The sequence below is a fragment of the Platalea leucorodia genome (assembly GCF_965183815.1).
Source record: "Platalea leucorodia genome assembly, chromosome: 4".
Classification (NCBI taxonomy): Eukaryota; Metazoa; Chordata; class Aves; order Pelecaniformes; family Threskiornithidae; genus Platalea; species Platalea leucorodia.
In genome coordinates this window covers 119,816,562-119,836,658 of record NC_138826.1, presented here as the reverse complement: position 1 = coordinate 119,836,658, position 20,097 = coordinate 119,816,562, and the positions used below count along the sequence as shown (strand labels likewise).

The window sequence follows — 20,097 nt, the reverse complement described above, 5'->3', positions numbered from 1 at the left end:
CAACCCTGGGCAGACCTTACAAATAAAGCCAACAGGAGTCCTGCTGCGGGACCCGTACTTTTTGTATATACAAAGGTGATTTTAAATACAGATTGGCTTGATAAAGGTGACTCTTTAGGACACCAGGGCAAACACACAAATGCAGGGAACTGTGTAACCTGAATAACCAAGATTTCTTTGCATATAGACACTTGCTGGCCAATTTTTCTTCAGCTTCACTGTGGGACAGAAATGTAAATGGAAACTTAAGTATTTTTGATAATAGGTAATAATGACTTAGGGGAGCCTCTCTGATTTTTATTTATTACATGGGCAATAGGCCAGACAGAGCATTTAGTTAATTAAAGTTTTATTGATAGTAGTAAGCGGTATACTTCTGACATCCTTCATTTTTTTCGCCAGCAGAATGTGGTCCTTAGCCTTCCTTTTAGGTACAACAAAAAAAAAAAAAAAGAAAAAGAAAGAAAAAATAAGTATGTAACTTCCTGCAAGATCCAAATAAAAAAGCTACTGCTAAAATAAATAAATAAAACAAAAATGGAATTCATCATTCAACATAGCCATCCCCCTAGAAAGACTAACATGCAAATGAAATGGGAAATAACCTTGCTGAGGCTGTTAAGGGGAAATGCTGTATTAAAAAGGTAAGTTTTGAGTAAAAAACCAAAGGCAGGAAGTAGGAAAAAATAATGAGATCCTTATACTCTGCAAGCTGGCCAAATGTATCAACCCTTGTTATATTTGTTTTTCATGTGTTACTCACAAGGCATGTTCGTGCACTGGGAAGAATACCAGATAAAACATGTGGTTACTGGCCAGCAGAGATAATACAGCTAGAAGGCAAGCTCAGGTCTGCAGCAGCTTTCCTTAATAAGTATTTCCTATTTAAGCAAAGATTGATCCTACATGATGTGACAGGCCATTGACAGAAAGAATCCGCTTTACAATATGATCCTTGACTGTAAAAAAAAAAAAAAAACCACCCAACCAAACAAAAAAACCCAAACAGCCAACATATATTCACTGTGGGCTGAGTTTCATACTACTGTGTCTAAGTTTCCACTTCATATAAACCCAACTTTTATCTTTCTGTGATACAACCCAGCAGTATGTTGAATTCAATGGTTAGTCTTCCAACTCAAAGGCCTGAAGCCAGTTTACAAATACATAACCATTTGAAATAACAAGAGTTTCCTATCCGTTCTAATTTTCAAGACTTTGTGATGCACATCACTGAATTACAGGAATAGCTCATTCAGCAACAAAAAGCTTCTAGAAGGAAGTGATAAGTGAACATTACTACGTCTTTATAGTTGTAACCAAATGAGGGGACTGAAATACATAGGGTTTTTTCCCCTGCCTTCAGCTTTTACAAAATTTTCATGTGGTTCACTGGTCAGAAAGTTAGCAAGAATGAAAAGCGTATCTACTATTCCCCATCTCAGCTACCCACCAAATGACAGTTAAACAGAGCTGAAGGAAGTTGGTGTGGTTTGCTTGCACAAAAGGCTTTCTAAAAAGGTAGCAGCCGTGTTGTAAAGCATTTAGACACGAAGTAGGAATAATCCAGGATGCTATTCTGATGCCCACATCTTAGTTAAATCAGCACGGCCCTAGCAAAACCAGACTGCAAGAGCTGGGCTACAAAAGCCACCACAGGGAGTTCCCTTGGTGCAAAGCTAAGATGCAAAAACATATCCAGAGAGACTGTTTCATAACCAAGAAGCAAATATAGGACCAGGTCAGGCATTTAAGTTAAATGACTGTCTTAGATTTCTTATGTGATAATTTAAGTGTGCACTCACACACCTCCTCCTAAGTTTTGGCTGATTTCAGCCAAAGTTTTAAAAGGTTTGAAGCCTCCAAGATGCGAAGCTCCCCTAATGTTCATCTAAACTGGTGGCTGAGTAATGAAAGACTCCAGCCAGGAGTCCAGGCTCTGACAGGGCTCATTCCAGTGCTGCCAGACACCAGTTGCAAGTAACAGCCCTTGGAAGTATGTTAAAAAAAAAAAAACTCGAAGAATTTGGATCAACAGGAAACAAAGTGTCAGGAAAACAAAACCAAGGTTTATGGAAAGCAAAACGGGAGGATCCCCACGTTCACTACACGTGAACTGGATGACAACGGGGATTTAGTTATGCAGCACAGACGAGTTCAAGCTTGTGATGCTGGTGTGAAAGATTGATTCAAGTTTATCTCATGCAGATCAGCTAGAAAGTTTACAGCTTTGGTTTGTAGCAGAAATACATATGGTACAAACAGATATACCACAAATTTTCTTTTTTTTTTTTTTTTAAATTACCTCTCATTTCATTTTTTTCCAGTCTAACACTGCAATCTGACCCATTTTCTTCCCCAGTTCATCAAACACGATGATGATGAAAGGGTCCACTCTAATGCACCTACCTGCCTGCATTCCTTCTGAAAGCAGGTGTCTTGTAGATACCTCTGGCTTCTGTGGCACATTTAAGTAAAAAAACAAAAACAAACAAAAAAAGCCCCAAAAGCCCAAACTATTCAAGCTTTAAGTACAAAGACCTTTTCTATTAGGAAAAAACACACCATCATTGTGGTGAACATGATTAAAATTTCAGATTCTTGCAAGAACCACTTCCAGTCATTTTACAAACTTCCTGCTGTTTGCCAGTTACATAACTGACACCTATAATCTAAAGCATCTTTCACTTCAGGGGGGGGGGAAAAAAAGAAACTATTAACAAATAGTCTTATATGGGATAATGCAACAAGGTCTAACCCTGCTGCAATGAGAATAAACCCAGTTTAATCCCAGGCCAGTTATTCAGCTGAGGACAAGTCGTATCACTGAAAGTCTTTCCAGTTACTGTCTACTTCACCTTTACTTCTCTCGCTTATTTTGTTCATGCCTAGAGCAGAATCAGGCACAGACCTGGCTGCAGTCCAACATCATCATTTGGCTCTGGAAGGTACATACACGCTTGTACGCAGCCACACAGCTTCGCTCTGTGCTTTACACCCTGCCAATGAAAGGCAACACATGGAGTCCAGAATGGGGCTGGGAAGAGAAAAAGCCTGGTACCACCACCAGCGAGGCAGCTTGCTTTCATTGAGTGCACACACATGTTTACACCTCAGCCGGATTCCAGCCGAGGGCCTTTAACTTCTGAAGTTAGGTTTTCAGCTTGAAAACAGCTAGCTCTGAAAGAGTTTTATATTCTTAACAAACACTGCTCGGGCAAAGGGGAGAGGAATTGCACTGTAAATTCAAACCTCCCATAAAAGAGACGTAGGAGATATGCACATAAGAAAAAAACCAACTCACACTAGAGACTAAATTGTTTGAGAGTTTAGAGGAAGACAACAGAAAAATCTGATCATTTAAGCTGACCACTCTACATTTGAATAACATGTCGATACTCCCACTCCAATGCCAAACCGACCCTGTAAACTTCAAGCCCTAAATTCAATTATAAACCTTAGGCAAAGATAAAGAAAGCCATTTTAAAAATGCCTTTCTACTCTCCTTCCATTAAAGACTTCAAAGTAATAACACTTAAATCTAGTCCAGGCTTTAAATGTCCCAAACTTTAATGATTCAGGCTTTTAAACTTCCATTCATCCACTCTTCATTCAACAATTGGTTTACAGAAAGATATTTAAATTGTTTTAAAGAGCTCCACTGCTAACTGTAGGACCTTTTGATTCTCTGGCATGCACTATCACTTGTTTACTTTGAGTTTTCCACTAGTCAGGTGCTGGCTAGTTCACATTTAAATGAATCACAAGCACCAGAGCAAACAAGGCAGTTAAGGCAAAGGAATCCAATTCAAACAATATCCAATACAGAAGAAAGTCCATGAAACTAAGAGAAGTTTGCTTTGCTTTTTAACTTAGCGTGTTTAGAAACAAAAAATTATCATTAAGGAAGTCTGAAATTGCTTAAACTTATACAGAAACGCCACTAAAAACTCCCTATCTCTTAATTTTCATCAGTGACACAAAGGCATTGACTGAAAACACTAGGTACTGTAATTAATTAAATTCTTTCCAAATGCATCTCCAGAAAAGGGGAGGGGGGAATCCCAATCCCTGTTACAGGACCACGCTGTTCTCCCAAAATGCACAAATACTAAAGTGGTGCAGTACCCGTCTGAGCACTACCACCCCTCCAGCATGCAATTTAGAGAAGGGAGCGAGTATTGCGCTTTAAGATGCATCGTCTTTTACATTATAAAAATAAAGGTCATGGCCCTCGTGATCCAGAGAACTTACCAAAGCAAAAAAGAAATGTTTCTTCTCTGTTTAGCCCAAATTGTAATGAAAATTAACATTTGACCAGGACAGAAGGAAAACAGCAACTTAATGAAACCGCAGTTAGTGACATTCCATAAAATGATGCCAATCACTTGTCTTTGAGTCAGCTACATTTCCACATTTAGTAAAACTTCTTTGGATGACTCACCAATAATCTATCCGGGAGAGAAGCAGAGGAGATCTCTAGCATGATTTTGTTGTAGCTTTTCAAGACGAAGTGTAATTTGCCTGGTGCTCCTCATTTGAACTTCAGTGATTTGAAAATTTAATTTGAATTCCAATTTGTCTTTAGGAATTTTCTCAGAAGCAACAAGCTTAATGGGGGTAATGCAAGATGCACAAAATTGGCAAGTAAGGTAATGATCATGGTCTAACCAGATCCTGTTTTCAGTAAGAAGCAGCTTTTTAGGCTGCCCACTTGCCTAAAGGCCTTTATGGGAAGATGATTTCTATATTGGGGTAGTGAGTTTACACTTGAAATATAAAGTTTATATTATCTTTTCATTATGTTTTTGTTTGCAGTGTTTTATCTTGTTTGTTTTTCTCTTGGTTCAAAGTTCCAAGTTCAAATTCTATCCTTGCACTAATTAGTTATAGCTGTAGGCAAGTGAATTCAGTCTTTGTTTCTCAATCTGTAAAAGAAGGACAATAATAAATATTTATCTACTTTAAACAGATATTGGAAGCATTTGTTTACCCTGACACAATTTGGTTTTCAAATACACAATGACTCTATAAAATTCTAAGCAGAAATTACCTAGTTTAACCACATTAACGAGAATCATTGTAATTTTTGTTAATGGCTGTTGAGCTTTCATATCCTTTCCTTCCTGAGGGATACCGTTTCCTACAGTATGCTTCTAAGCCTCCCACTTAGCAAACCATGATACCATAAGCTGAGTTCATGGCATCTTAACCATAGCAGTTTAAAAAGGAGGAGAGGGGAAAAAAAAGAAAAAAGAAACAGTACATTGATTACAAAGACATTAAATGTTAAGAATCTGAATGTCTGTATTTTAGAGTACAGAATTTTTTTCCAGTCCCCTTCCTGAGGGTAAGTACCCCATAGGAATGGAAGCTCCTTATTTCATTGCTTTTACAGTAATGAGTTAGTTATCTTTGATATTCAAAGTTTTGTTGACTAGTATGTATAACCTGGTACCTTCTAAATCCAATCTTTGCCTGACTTCATAGCACTCTAAACATCTGCACTTAGAAAGTAAATTAACTACATCTGTGGCTGTTTTAGCAGTCAGTTAATCAGCTTTCTATTAGAAAGAAAAAATACCCTAAACCAAAGTGTGATTCTGGAGGTAAAATAAAGATGAATCTCAAGTCTTGTGAAGCATCAAACCTGAACAGGAAATCAGCTGAGGCCTCTTCATTGTTAAAGGTAAAAAAAGAAATAAATGAACTCACTACTGGCTCAAACTTTAATACTTAATTCTACTAGTCCTGATAGTACTTGTAATATGGAGATTAAGATCCAATACTACAATGGGAGGAAGGGGTCAAAAAGATCCCTTAGAGCAGTCATTTAATGAAGCACCATTTTATCAATGCATGCTATGCCCAATTTGATGGGACTCCTCATTACTTCAATTTCAGTCAACATTGGAAAGAATAAGCTCTTTGAAAGCACACACTCCTCCACCTTAAATTTCATTCTAAACTCTTGCCTTTCAGTGCACAGAACAGGCATTACAAATGCAGCCCTCCCCCTGTATGCTGCCAGATGATGGCAGGCAAAAGAATTAAGCATTAAAACAGCACCTTCCATCAATACAGAAAAAACATAGGAAAGTAAAACAGGTGACAGCATTGTGCTTCAGCAGCTAGAGAGTCTTTTTTCTTGCATAAATCTGAGGGAGGGAAAAAAAAAAAAAAAGGCTCCAAAAAACAGTTTTACTGAAAGCTGATACGGGGATGCTTCAGCAATTAAGAATATTGTACGGCAGACACCAAGACCTTAATTAGCATAGTATTACAAAACCTGGGCATCCTTCTGGGTGCAAAGCTAAGTACATCACAGATTGAGCCGACCCCAACCTCGGCACCACAGAAATGAGAGCCTTTCCCTGGCAGATGCTGTCTGTAGTCATCCCACACCAGCAACACCGTGACAGCTTCGAGGAAAGGACGAACTACTTAGCCATAGGAAATCATGGCAGTGGATTAGGAAGAGACCGAACAGATACATGAATTACAAACTGAGCAGCAAATTTAGCTACTTAGGTACCCATAGGGCCCACCGCTACAGCATCCAAAAATCCCCAAGGATTTAAATACTTTCCTCTGTTTTCAAGTTCCTCACCCAGTCCCTTTAAAAATCTATACCAGCATCACTCACCAGACCAATCTCTGATTCTGCATTTCAAACTGGCCCCCATTTTTAGAGTTGTCTGCTATAAAATTTCACAATAAAAGTGACATCAGTTGCGGAAATTTTCTAGTGAAAAGTACTGGTCTAACTTTTTTTAAGTCCTGTTTTCTTTGAAAACGAGATTCACTATATAGACCTGTGTTTCTCCTCCCTGCAATTATTTTTGGCTGAAGATGGCAAATGGATTACATTTAGCTAAAGCAACAGTTGTCTTGGATCTGTTAATCCTATTAGTTACCTGGAAACAGGTAATAAGGTTGAGGAGATGCCTTTTTAGTGCTTCTACAGAGAAAAAGTAGACCTTAACTAGCTGTGAAGTTATAGATCCCTACAGGACAGGTTACAGTGTTAAAATTTGTTCCTGTAATGCAATAAACACGAATGACAAAGCACCTTTATATAGATACATAAAGCTACATCTACACTGGAAGTTTCAGTAAAAATCTGGCTCTCCAGCAAAGCAGCTGCATTCAGTGCAAAACCGATCTCTGATGCAAGAAAATCTTTTAATTTAGGTTTGCAAAAACACTGAGCAGGTATCACAATAAAAACCAACGTGCGTCACCTTTTTGTGTCTCCATTCACTCACTCTCTCTTCCCTATTTAAACTGTAAATTCCTCAGGGCAGAGACTCTCTCTTTAGGACAGTGCTATGCAGGAAGGGCCCTCAGGCTACTGGAAAACAAAACAATAGCTGGCACACATTATCCAACTTGATGTGCTAACTTGTCCTCACATCCTCGAGCAAGGAAATTTATTTTATTCTGCTTACATACTATATTGAAAAAAAAAAAAATTCAAAGTCATTGCACATTCCATAAATTCTTGGGTTTAGAAAGGAAACTCTGAAGGTACAGCACTTTTGCACAATTAGGAAAAGGTTGTAGCATATAACACAGCCAGCTGATGCCTCCAACCTCTCCCTCTTTTTGCTCAGTTTCATCAGTCACTAACTAAAGAGAAAGCAAGACAGGGCCAAGAACTTAGATTTGAGCTTCCCCAAAAGAGTGAGTGTTTTGATACAGTGGCATCTGTAACACGTGCTTCAGCCTTCTAAACTAAATCCTCCACCTGAGACTGACTGGCATGGACATTCACAAACTACAGTCTTCATAACAAGCTTCAAGGCTGGCTTTCTAGTTGCTAGAACTTCAGAAAAATATTGTTGTAAATCTTTTCAATGGGATACGGTTTCACCCCAAGAGATAACATGCTTTCTGCTTTTCAGAGACATCGAATTTCTTGAATTCTAAAGCTAGCTTTTAAAGTATTTTCTGAAAAAAGGAAGAATATGTTGCTCATATTTTGCACAATAAATTTATGCCTTGTTCAGCCTTCTTGTACTTGAAAGAAGAAATGGGTAAATGAAGAGTAATGGGCATGATTAGACTGTCTTTGGAGAGCCACCCTGCTCCCCACAGCTGCTATGTGTAGCAACAAACAGCATGCACAGGACAACCTCATGCACAGCCAGGGCTTCCTTCCAGAATACGCAAGCATTTTTGATCAGTTAGCGTGTCGTTGTGCAGCTCACTATGATGAAGGACACGGGAGAAAGACGGGAGAGTGGCAAGGCAAGCCATGCTTACCGCTTGCCCTCACCCTAGCAGCCACCTACGAAAGGTCATCTCTTCACCTTGCAAAGCCTACCGCCAGCACAACCGGGAAGTCGGTTACAATACACAGCGCTCTGGTTTGCTTCTGCACCTCACATAGGAGGGCCTCAAAGGTACTTCTAAGGCTTGGAAGAAAAAGTTGGTTTACTTTAGAAATACCAAAAAAACCCACCTCCCACCCAAAGAAAACCTCAAAACCACCATGACTCTTTCCCCACCCTTTCCTCCATTCTTTTAAGAAACCCAAACCTGGCTATAAATTTTTGCCAGACTGTTTTCAGGGGGCAGTGGTGATGTGTCAGGCATTATGCAAGTTAAACATACGTATTACAACTTGCATTATATGCCACAGTTCATCTTCAAGGACGAGTTACCTGGGAAAGCTCCAGGATAAAAAAAAAAAAAAATCATAATATAATGCGAAGACTATCATAATCCAGTCAAACTCCTCCCTACCCTCTCCAAAAACAAACCCCCAAATCCCAGCCACTTCAGATGAAAATTGGCTTTCTTCCTCTACCAACCACCAAGCCCCAAACTGCATCTGAGCGTGAGCCCAGGCATCCACTCTTCCTTGAAGGGCACTGAGCAGCTCAACTACCACAGCAAGTCTGAAGGACACAGCAGCAACGCAGTGGAATACTTAGCAGGTCATGCTGTCCCTGATGACACTTAAGAGGAAACAGAGGTAGCAGAGATGTGTTTCAGGATAGCAGTGCACATTATTTGAAGGGCTGCTCCGCAACTCATCCTGCCAGGAAAAAGAAAATTTCCTCGGACTCAAACTAAACTCCTTGCTCTTCAGAGGTACGAAACAGCAAAGCTTTTCCTCTATGGTCATATTAATACGCAAAGCAACGCAAAAGCATCCATTCTGGTCCCCACCCTTAAGTGCTCTGCTCAGCCAGAGGTGCACTTCACCCATCTGACAGCATAAACTCCAGCTCCCCTGAATGGGTTTGGCTCCCATTCAGAGCAGACGCCACCGGACCTGGTGAGTTAGCTAGCACCAGTGGGCACAAGCATGGTGAACCAAACATCCTTCCAAGATGGAAAGGAGAACTCTTAATATTCAAGTAATCAAAAGCAGCTTAATGCGGGTTTCCCTCTACACAGTAACAAAGAGTTTCAAGACTCCGTTTCCCCTCCCCACAATATACTATACTGCAAAGCAGAGGGACTGCTTCGACCAAAGTCAAACACGAGGGCAGTTTCTCCTTCAGAAGCATTTGTGGGGTTTAGCTCTCCAGCTTACAGGAATGGTGAATAATTCCTAGGTACAAGGTAAAACTTAAGACCCATCCCACCACAACAAGCAGCAAGGTTGCTCTCCAGGACATTATAGCACCCCTTATAGCAAGAGCATGTTTCATGCTTCATCATTGCAAAGATAGTTCTCTACAGGACTCTAATGCAGCTCATGCAGAGGGGCAGTAAATTTAAGAGGCTGAGATTTGCTAAAGGACAGAACAGAGGTTTTACAGTTCATCCTGCAGGCATGTACACTGCCTGAAAATGCAATATAAATGTAAAAATAAAGAAATCATCTCATCTAAAAGAAAGGAATTTGTTCCACTGTTGCTAAATGACTGTGCTATTCCTCTCTTTGAAGAAGAGCATGTATTTACACAAAAGGCAACCTTGTGGCTTCATGTTGCAAGAGAAATTTTAAATACGTAAGCAAATCCAGGAGTTTTGCTTCTCGGATAAATAAAGCTAATAAGGCAAATGTTAGTGCATTTGTGCTCCCTGCTCTCATCATGAAACTAGGATCCTTGTCCCATCTAAGCAAGCCGATGACCTGCTGAAGACTCAATTAACTCCAAGCTAGACTAGGTCTATAGTAGAAAGCAAACTGCACCAAGTCACCACAAACCCTGCCCTTTCAGCTATAGACCCAGGCTAAAAAATTAAACTACTGATTTCAAATGTTATTTTAAAATGTGATACAGACCAGTGGACAGAGCACTGCACACAACTGCTTCAAAATCTTTGTGGCTTATTCTTTTATAGACACAACTTGGAAACGCTGCTCTCCCACCTGCGCGTTCCCTACCCTTCATTGCACAAAACTTACAGCGTTGGCCTCAACACAAGAAGTAGGCTGCCAGCTCGAAACATGTTTTGAAACTGAACTTAAAACTATGACAGACTTTGCAATTCTAACAGTCAACTACCACACACAGTGCTGTAAGGAAAAAATGTTACTTTAAACTTCAATTTTCCCAGTGTGATGAAACACAGAGGTAGCAGGTACCCTCCGGTGTTTTTGTGTTACACAGAAAGGGGAACAAAAGGTTCTGTTTGACCACATCCTTCCTTTTCTTGCAGATGCTGGTACTCCCTGCTCATATAATCCCTGTAAGATTTCTACCACAAGAGAATTGCCACATGCAGCTCCCCGCTGCCGTGCAACACGCACAGCCCTTCGCACCAACACCCTGAAGCGGTAGAGCAGCCAGGCGAGAACAGCAGCTACGTAAGTGAGCACGTAGCTCAGCAGCTACGTGAGTGCTCTTACTGTGCATAGCAAAAGTAAGAGCAGCCGCCCCTTTTAGAAACCACTTGTAAAAAGAAGCATAAGCCTGGTCTCTCAGGGTGGGGACCCGCACTCGCATCACCTCACCCAGCTGCTGGGGTCACAGAGAGGCAGTCCTGGTCTTGCCATCACCCTCCTGGCTCTGCAAAGCCTTCTCTTCCCTTCTGCTGGCACCTGCTCACATGCAACTGTACAACGGGCCAGAGAAAGGACCTCCCCAAAGATCCATCCAGAGACTGTAAAAACAGCACCGACTATTTAAAGGCAGGTGTAGAAAGGAGGAAAAAAAATGTCCCTTACTGATTCTTCTCTTTCCTATGTCTGTTGAATGTCTTTGTTTAAGCACTTATCATTACAAAACCCTCCTGTTTTTCATAGTCTAACAAAGACCAACATGCATGTTGTTGGTGGAAGAGCAGTCAACCACTAATTGCATCACAGCCAGGTAACCAAACTGATTTTCATACCGTGCCTCTTCCTTCGTGCAGGGGGAAGTTCTTTCAACACTAGCCAATAGTACAGGAGACATGAGTTCAAGTTCTTGCACCAGTACACAGTTCCTCTGTACTCAGGGATGACCTTTCTTATACTTTTATTCCCCATCTGCAAAGTGAAGGTGTCTTCCCCAAAGTAGGGAGACGCAGAACCTTTCCACTTCAGCATGGCTTTGAGAGAATTAATATAAATGAAGTGCGTACGGAGATAAGCCTGACAAGAACATGCAAGATGTGGAAAGAGACAGTATCACTGAGAAACGTAGTTCTAGCCAGATAAATTATCTTTCTCTTAAAAAACGTTTTCCCTATCAAATCTGCACCTCTATGTTCAGGTTAGCATGTGACCAATTCCCTTTCCACAGCTGAATCCTTCCTTTGGCTTATGTTAAAATTAAACATCAAAACCTCAACTTACATGCTCTTTAAGTGAATACAGAAGAGTTGCAGGCTCTTTGCAACATCTATGTTAAGCTGGAAACCATGCTGCCACTGATACTCAAGAAGACGCTAGGTCTGGCCAAACCAGAACAAACTTTAGACTGGTCACTGAATTGAAGAAGCATTAAGCACATTTTTTCCTCTCCAAAGTTAGACAGTGCATGGATCTTGCTTTTAGACGCTTGCTTTTTCCCAAAGTATCAGAACGGTATCAGCTGCGAGTTATGTCTGACATGCTCTTTCCGTATACTTATGAGATGCAAATAGATCCAAAGTTGTAGAGCGCAAAGATGTCAGATACAAAAACGGCTCAGCAGATACTCTGCAAAGCTGAGCATTGAAACTTGCTCTGTTTAAAACTATCACAGCGCCAGAACAGACTTAGAGTTGGCCTCATGTATTTAATACTGTTAACTGTGTACAAAGATAACATAGTTTTATTCAATAAAATCTTTTTTTCTGAAACTTTGACGGAGCCAAAGTTCTGTTAAAGCCAATTACTGGTTAAACAGTTCCACTCTTCTTCCCACAGCTAGCAAACATGAGTATTTGCTCCTATCCCAATTTTTCTTCTGCTCCAATTTTTAGATGATTTTCCTGTCCTTACTGATGTTATGAAGGGATGTACTCAAAACCAGTTGTTTCTCAATGTCACAAGTATGTCACTATGTAAAAACTCCCCCACCCCCACCCTGGCCTACTCACTCAGTCTCTCTCGAGCCAGGCTGTTCCGCTGCGTGACTCTGTCAAACAATCTGCCACTTCAGCAAACGCACTGACCACAGCCACCACACAAGTCAGCGTGTGAAGAAGAGACGTGTGCATGTGCGAGAAAGACCTCCAAACTGCAGCTGCCACACAGCTCCTCACTTACCTAGTCGTTCAGTGGTGTAGGGCAGCTCAACACAGTCTCAAAACCTTTAAATGCTCAAGGGTGAGCTGGAGTTCAGAGAAACTTCTTAAGTTTGAAGGGAGAAAAAAGATGCCAAGACTGAAAAAGAAGGAAGAGGGTAAATTAAGGGATATAAGATCTGAAGAAGAAAAGAGAAAGCAAGCAGGAAAGTATTCAGAGGACCTGATGACTCTCCCACCTCTACCCCTTAACTTTTGGGAAACATCAGCATACCATTTTAAATAACAATACTTAAGTGCTGGAGGCAAAATGGCAACATTACTCTTGAGCATTTTGGACTCTGAAAAACACAAGTGACAGTTCACCTGCGAAAATCATCCCTGGCAAAACTCCACTGACATCAGTGGGACTACACCAAGCATGAAATTGGCCCACAGTTGCTTTAAGACAATAAAGACTTTGTTTTAGGAGGTACAGGGCATTGTGGTTCTTTTTAATACAGCCCAGCAAACAGTTGTTTATTGTCCCTGAGCAAATATCGCTGACAATAAGCAAGCAGCTATCACATTCATAGTACACGCTGCCTGTCCACATATTGCCAGGAAAACAACCATCAATAAAGCAAGAGATTCTCAGTGTCCTGTTCATATGACAGGGAGATTAAAGACAGTTTGAATGCCTCTCAAAATGCCTACAAGATCCACAGGCAATTATTGCCATTTTTAACAATGTTCTTCCATGCTCATACTTCTCTGACAAGTCAATGAAAGTGTAATATTGTCATTGGTGCTGCAGGATTTAGCGCACACATATACATACCACAACGCAGAGCAGCACTGCTGCCAGAGAGTTATTCAACAATACTCCCACCACGAACTACACACAGCAACCACATTATGTGGACACAGAAGCATCTTTTCCTTGTTGCGTTGCATTTTTGCTCGACTATGTGAATTCTCAGCGAAACCCAAAAGTTCACATGTTCCTGCCTCTCTCCCGAGCTTGCTACGAGCATGCCCTGAACTTACAGGACCAGACTCTGCTCCAGCGCCAGCCATGGCCGTACACCGCGTTCACACAGTATTGATATATGCCAGAACTCATTAAGCTATGAAAAAAAATCCAATGGAAGAAGCAAACAAGTAGTTAAGTTACACCGAGCTCCTGCGTTGCACCCCTTCCCCTTGTGAACCCCCAAAAGACATTTATCCGTGCAGTCACACCGGCCAGCCGCATTGCCTTTCAACCCAACGTAGGAAAATCTGGACATTTAGATTCTCAGGGCCCTTGAGGGAAACTTTGACAGAACTGTACGGGGAGGGAGGGAAGCCCAGGGAGACGGCGCAGGTCCCTGGGCTTGCCGTGCTCCCGGCTTTTACTTTTTTTGAAAGATTTTTAAGGAAACATCCACCAGCCACATCAGACATTCAGCTACTCTGAATTCTCATTTCACAGAGCAGGACAAATACGAAATAAAATATGCGTATTTTTTTTATTTGCTTTTCCACCTCGTCTTCCCACCCAACACCAACACGCCCCCGGCCCCACCAGGCTGCAGCCCACCGGGGCCGTGGGGGTGCCCCGACGGCAGCAAAAAAAAAAAGTCACCAGAGACTAAAAGTCGCCCCCCTGCCAAGCCGAAGCCCCGCCGGCTCCACAGCCCCGGCGAGGCGGGGGGAAGCCCGCGAGCAGCTAACGGCTCGGCCGCGGGGGGCGGCGGGCGCCCGGCCGGCGGGACCGGCAGCCCCCCGGGCACCCTTCTACTTCGCTCCCCCCTTGTTTTGTTGTTTTTGGTTTTTTTTTTTTTGCGGAGCCACAATTAACTCCCCGGCTTTCCCTTCAAGAATGAAGGAGCGGAGACAGGGGTCTCCCGCGGGAGCCCCACGGCCCAGGGGTGCCGCCGCCTCCCGCCCCGCAGAGCCCTCCCGCTAGCGGCACCCCTTGGGGAAGGGGTGCGACGATGGGACCCCCCCCCTCCACCCTCACAAGCAGCCGCCTTCCCTCAGCCACCCCCCGGCCGTCCCGTCCCACCCCGCCAGCGCCGCGCCTTTGTGTGAGGAGACACAAAACCTACCTCGCCGGGGCGGCTCTCCCCGCCCGGCAGCGGGGGGACGAGGGCAGGGAGACCCCGAGGCGCCCGGCGGGAGGCGGGAAGGAGGGAGGCCGGCAGCCGCCCGCTGACTCGCTGACTGCCTGACTGCCTGCCCGCCGGCGCGGCCCCGCCACACGCGCGGAGCCGGCCCGGCCTCGCCTGAGGGGAGCGGCGGGGCGGGCCGGGGGCGGGCCCGCCGCTGAGTCACCGCCGAGGCCGGCCGGCCGCCTCCTTTGTTGTCAGGCGTGGAAAAATCCGGGGTGGAGTGGCGGGGGGCCCGGCTGGGTGGAAATCCCGAGAGAAACGGGGGAATAAAGGGGGTGAGCGCCGTGGAGCCCTGCCTCCTCGGGGCGCGGGGAGGGCGGCGGCGGGCGGCAGCCGGGCCCAGGCCGCCCTCTCCCCCCGGGATGGGCAACACGCGTGGGGTGCCCGCGGGCGGTTTTCAGACGCCTGCTGAGGCCGTTGGTCCTCTTGAGCGGCCCCGCTCACCTGCAAGAGCCACCCCTCTCTTCGTGGAAGAGGAATCTCCCAGCTGTGCCTTCGTTTAACTTTTCCCGCGGGGTTGCTTCTCCCTTTCCCTGGCCTGGAGCCCTGTCCCCTGTGGGTATTTCCACTGGTCTCCCCGTAGGAATTACAGTCCCCACTCTGCGAGCAGAGCCATCCGAGTAAGAGGCCAAGAAATAATGGCCTGCCAGCCAAAACATGCCTCAGCATGCCCCAAAATCTGTTTCGTAGCGAGTAATAAGCGATGGAGACATGACAGAGAGCCTGGGATGCAACATGGCGTGCACAGACTTTGGGAATGAACCCAAAAAAAGAAAGACCTTTGGGGATGAAATATGTATTTATACATTGGTGTACATACTTGGATTGAATCGATTTCTTTTGTATATTTATCACTAGGATTATTTTGCGTTTCTTCAGAGCAGATGACTTGAATCACAGCAAAGTGACAGAAGCAACTTGAGTCATCCCAGGGATGGAAAGCTTCAGACTGATTTGAGGAGCTCAGTAACTTGAGGAGCTGAGCATTCAACCTTGCTTGGGCTGCGGAGACAGACCCTTGCCCTCCAAACAACCCCAAGCCCCAAGAAGTCCCAGCAGGAAGGGTACTGGGTGCTCAGTAGATGGTGCTGTTTCCACCGAATCTGCCCTAAATAACCCACTGCCCCAGCATGGTAAGGGGAGAGAGTGGGTATGCAGAAATATGTTTTCTGTGGGGCAGGGCCGAAATCCAGCATGCTGGTACATACTAAAAGACTGCTCAGGTCTTTGTGTGCGGCTGTTCTTTCACTAGGAAAAAAAGGCAGCCTGGGTGAAACCTAACAAATCGATGAAATCCAAAGCATTGGTGGCCACTGTCAGTTCTGGTTCAATTTGAGGCTGTTGCCGAGCGCCACCATATGCAATCAGAGCTATGCTGTGAACAAATGAAATGTTATAAAATGCTTCTCATGCTCCTCAAAAATTCACTTGTGGCGTGACGAGTGGGACACCCATTTGTGTTGTCCAAGTTGACAGTGTCAGCCCTGCTTATGGGCAGCCTCATTCCCCAGGTGCCCTTTCCTTCACAGGAGTGTTGTGAGATACAGTTATTCTGTATGTGGAGCCCATGGATACTGTATGGAGAAAAACCTCATAAAAATTGATTTTTTTTATTAAATGCAGTACAATGATGTGCCTAGATGAATGAGGGAGTACAAATATTGAATAGTTCTCTGTTCTGTGAGCAGCCCTCCATCTGAAGCATGGGAGGGGGAAATGATGTATGACCGGGGAATTGCAAACAGCAAAGAAAGAAAATGAACTGCAAGGCTGGCTGGAATGCTGGATTTCCCTATCTTTTGCATTCTTGACCTTACGGACCTCTCCGTATCATTTCTGTATGCTTAGCATTAACCATTTGTATTCTAAAGACACTTTGTAGTCCTGAGCAAGTTTTTACCTCCGTTGCCTTAGACACTGCACAGGCAGTTGTCCCTGCTCTGAAATCTGACACTTTACATCAGTGTTTCCCAACCCTTTCTCAGATCAGGCAGCTATTTCGCTGCGATATGTACCGTCTCCCCAGCAGATCCTGCACATCCACACCTTTAAATGGAATGTAACACTTTGCTGAAGCTACCAAAAATTTCTGGGTATCTTGCCACGGCTTGTCAAAGGAGCACAGGCATTTTTGATGGTGATTTCTGCTTTGTTCCAGTGTTACATTCAGTTTAAGTGTGTGGTTATGTGGTGTCGTTGGCTATACCAGGTGCGGATTTAGCAAAGTCCCTCCCCACACATACTATCAGCTTGTGCTCCATGAAATGACTGTAATCCCATGCAACCCCTAAGCTACCATGGTTGTATCCAGACTTGAAAACTATTGCTGGACGTAAGCGAGAAAGAGGAAGATTTGGGAGAGAGGCAGAAAGCTGAAAGGACTCACCAAGAACACATCCGAGGACCAGCGATGGCTGAGATCAGCCTGTTATCCAAGAGTCTTACTTCCTTACTCAGCGCTTCATACAAGACAGTGGTCAAATGATAGCTCTGAGTCAAACATCTCACAAGTAGTTTAAGGGATAGCCTGTCTCATCGGGTTGCCTGGTTTTGGTGCAAGAGCTGCTAGGTACCCCAAACCCCTGGCTGGGGAGAGAGTGAGTCAGTCCAGCTCAGCTCCAGCCCGTAAGTGAGGAACAGGGACACATGAGGAGTCAGTATCGTCTCCCATCTGTGAGCCACTCAGGTTCCTGGTGTTCCCCTTCCTTTGAGGCACATCATTTGTGCCTCATTCCTCTTGACCACATGAAAATTACAGTGCGTGGTTCACGCGATACGGAAATTCGGCCACAACTGTGTTTTACTCATGACAAGCCTTCTTCCTCCAGCACTGTGGGTACTGAAACTCCAGAAAGCACTCGAGAAGGCCTCAGGGATCTTTCTAGATGAAAGATATAAATGTAAGACATTACCATTTTATTTTAAATGAAAAGCAGCGTACTGGAATCCAAACCATGAATAAACTGGCTGCACTTTAGAACAACTCTGAGACAGAATGATGCACTGGAAATACTTAACAAGATGATAAATCCCTTTTTTATTAACATTATAGCCAAAAGTATATAGTCATTCTATTGTATAAGTGTCATGGGACGTATGTAGTATGTAGTTTGGCATTTTGGTGTCTTATGAATCAAGTATTATGTATTTTAGTTGCCTGCTGGTGTTTGTCTTTCTTTTCAAACTGCAGAACTAAAAGCAAAATCATCCTTTGATTACGTGAGTCGTCCTCTTTGTTGGGTAGGGACTTGCATTTTACTCCATGCCTGCACCATACCTGGCCTTTGAGTGTTACCATAATATAACCTTAAATAATAATAATAACAACAATTTTACTGTGGCAGAAACAGAGTGGAGTACAGAGTCAGCAGCTGTGGGATTCCCCTTGCTTAATTTTAGCTGTCTGAAAGCAGACGTCTGTTGTAAGCAGGTCATGTAGGCTGGGGGGGAGGTAGGTACCTCCAGAGGGAGATTCATGCCTCCTACCTTAGCTGTCTGTATTAGAATTGGGTTAATTGCTTCTGGAAGTGCTTCTGCTGGTTATACCAGGCAGCGGCCTGACAAGCTCCAGCTAGATGCCTTCCTCAGAAATGCTTTAGCAGGGTGTAATTCCTTTACCCAAAGTGGCAAAATGCCTCCCCATTACCTGCTCCCATTTCTAAACAAGAGATGAGCGCTGCCTGTGTACCAGTACTTTTATTCCACATAACATGGAGAAGCACTGACTTCCATCATAGGAGAATATGGTTTTCTTTATTCCAATCTAGCCACTTTAAATGTTTTTTTCTATATTTTTAATTTAATCAAAGTAAGTCAACTGGAATGCAGGTTGCTATGAAGGTTTTTTCCACACCATAATTCTGCAGAAACATCAGTTAAGTATCTGAAGAAACATCTGCTATGCACATAGATGTGTAAATATATATAGGAGCTGAACAATATGACTTTTGAGTTTGCAGGGTTTTCTTTACACAAAGCCAGGGGCATAAAAGGGATTTCCTCCAAGTCTTCCTGTGTATTAATAATGAAGATCAGGATGCCACCTTTGCTTCCTCCCCTTCTGAGCATACAGTGAAAGGAAATGGTTCTGGATCGAATCACAAAGAGCGGTGGAAAAAACCAGACTACACTCCATGCTGGCACTCAGAAGTTTAATTATCCAGCATGCTGCATCTTTATGGAAGAAGGAGACAGATAAATCCCATATGTTAATAGTTGGCCCCCTGTGGCTGACCTTTGGCTCAAATATTCCATATTCTGATTAATGTTGCACAGTTGGATCCAAAACATGCTCATTGCCCAGGCTGCAGAAAAAAAAGGGGATTTAATTTACCTTCCAACAGCAGAATTTCATTTGATCGCTCTTTTGGAGACTGATTTTATCCCTGCCTGTAGGTTAGCCGCTGAAGAGCTGTTCTGCACTTCCTCAGCTAGGACTCTTAAGACCCAGCTTCTCATATTGCCTCTGCTACCGGCTCGCTGAGCAACCTGAAATAAGTCATTTTGCCTCAGTTTCTGGTCTAGTAGAACAGCAAAAATAACTGTGACTTCCTTGCTGACACCGTTCGAAATTTGCAGATAGAAGACACTAAACAACGTTCATCTTCAGACAAAATTAGATATCGACCTCTAGAATCTAGAGGTCTCACAAGATTAGGTCAGAAAATCATAGCTGTGCTTGGATCGTGGTTTTCTGGCCACCTTCTCCCCTAACCTTGCAGTTCTTATATGCCATAGATTGTGTTTGCCTTCTCGTGTCATTGTAGTAATCTTACATCATTCTAATAACATAAACTGTACCACTGGCCCTGACATACATCAAGAACCAGGCATGAAGATTTCCGAGCCGATGTGTCGGTTTGATCCTGAAGGACACAGGATCTGTGGACACAATACACATCCCATATATTACAAATACACACTGCATAGCACTCCATGGTACTTTTCTGGGGAAATCAGATCCTCAAACAATACGTGGGCTCAGAGTTGTAATGGAGAACATTTTAAGACTCAAACGTGTCACTGGCATCTGCTATAGGGTTAAAGCCTTGAGGTGCAGCGATTAATAATACCAGAATTCCTCCCCATTTGACTTCTCCAGAGGCAGGTCTGACACAGAAAGCCTCATCCGTAGCTAATTAAAGCCATTGCTAAAATTGCTACAGCCCTCAAGTGGGTTTAGACTGAGCCCTCATTTCTGCCTTCCTCCTAGATGAGATGAAGCAGCAAAGCCTGATGAAGGCTTGGAAACTGCTCCTGCTCCCGTGGAGATCACAGGGAATTTTGCTTGGACTGGGCCTATAAAGAGATGCCAGGCTGTCTTCCCAGGGATGACACA

The 20,097-nt window shown here is 43.5% G+C and overlaps 1 protein-coding gene across 3 annotated transcripts in view; it reads right to left on the bottom strand.

The window, feature by feature from the left end:
• Window positions 1-14,828, bottom strand: part of FAM107B (family with sequence similarity 107 member B) — a 62,744-nt gene extending 47,916 nt beyond the window's left edge. The window contains exons 1-2 of one of the 3 annotated variants that reach the window (XM_082309441.1): window positions 14,697-14,764; window positions 12,644-12,760 (exon numbers count right to left, since the gene is read on the bottom strand). The gene's annotated coding sequence lies outside the window, so the exon portion shown is untranslated. Of the gene's footprint in view, window positions 1-4,444; window positions 4,516-12,643; window positions 12,761-14,696 lie in introns of those variants that run through there. The other 2 variants (XM_082309440.1, XM_082309442.1) reach the window with 2 other exon arrangements.
• Between the last annotated feature and the right edge of the window lie 5,269 nt (window positions 14,829-20,097).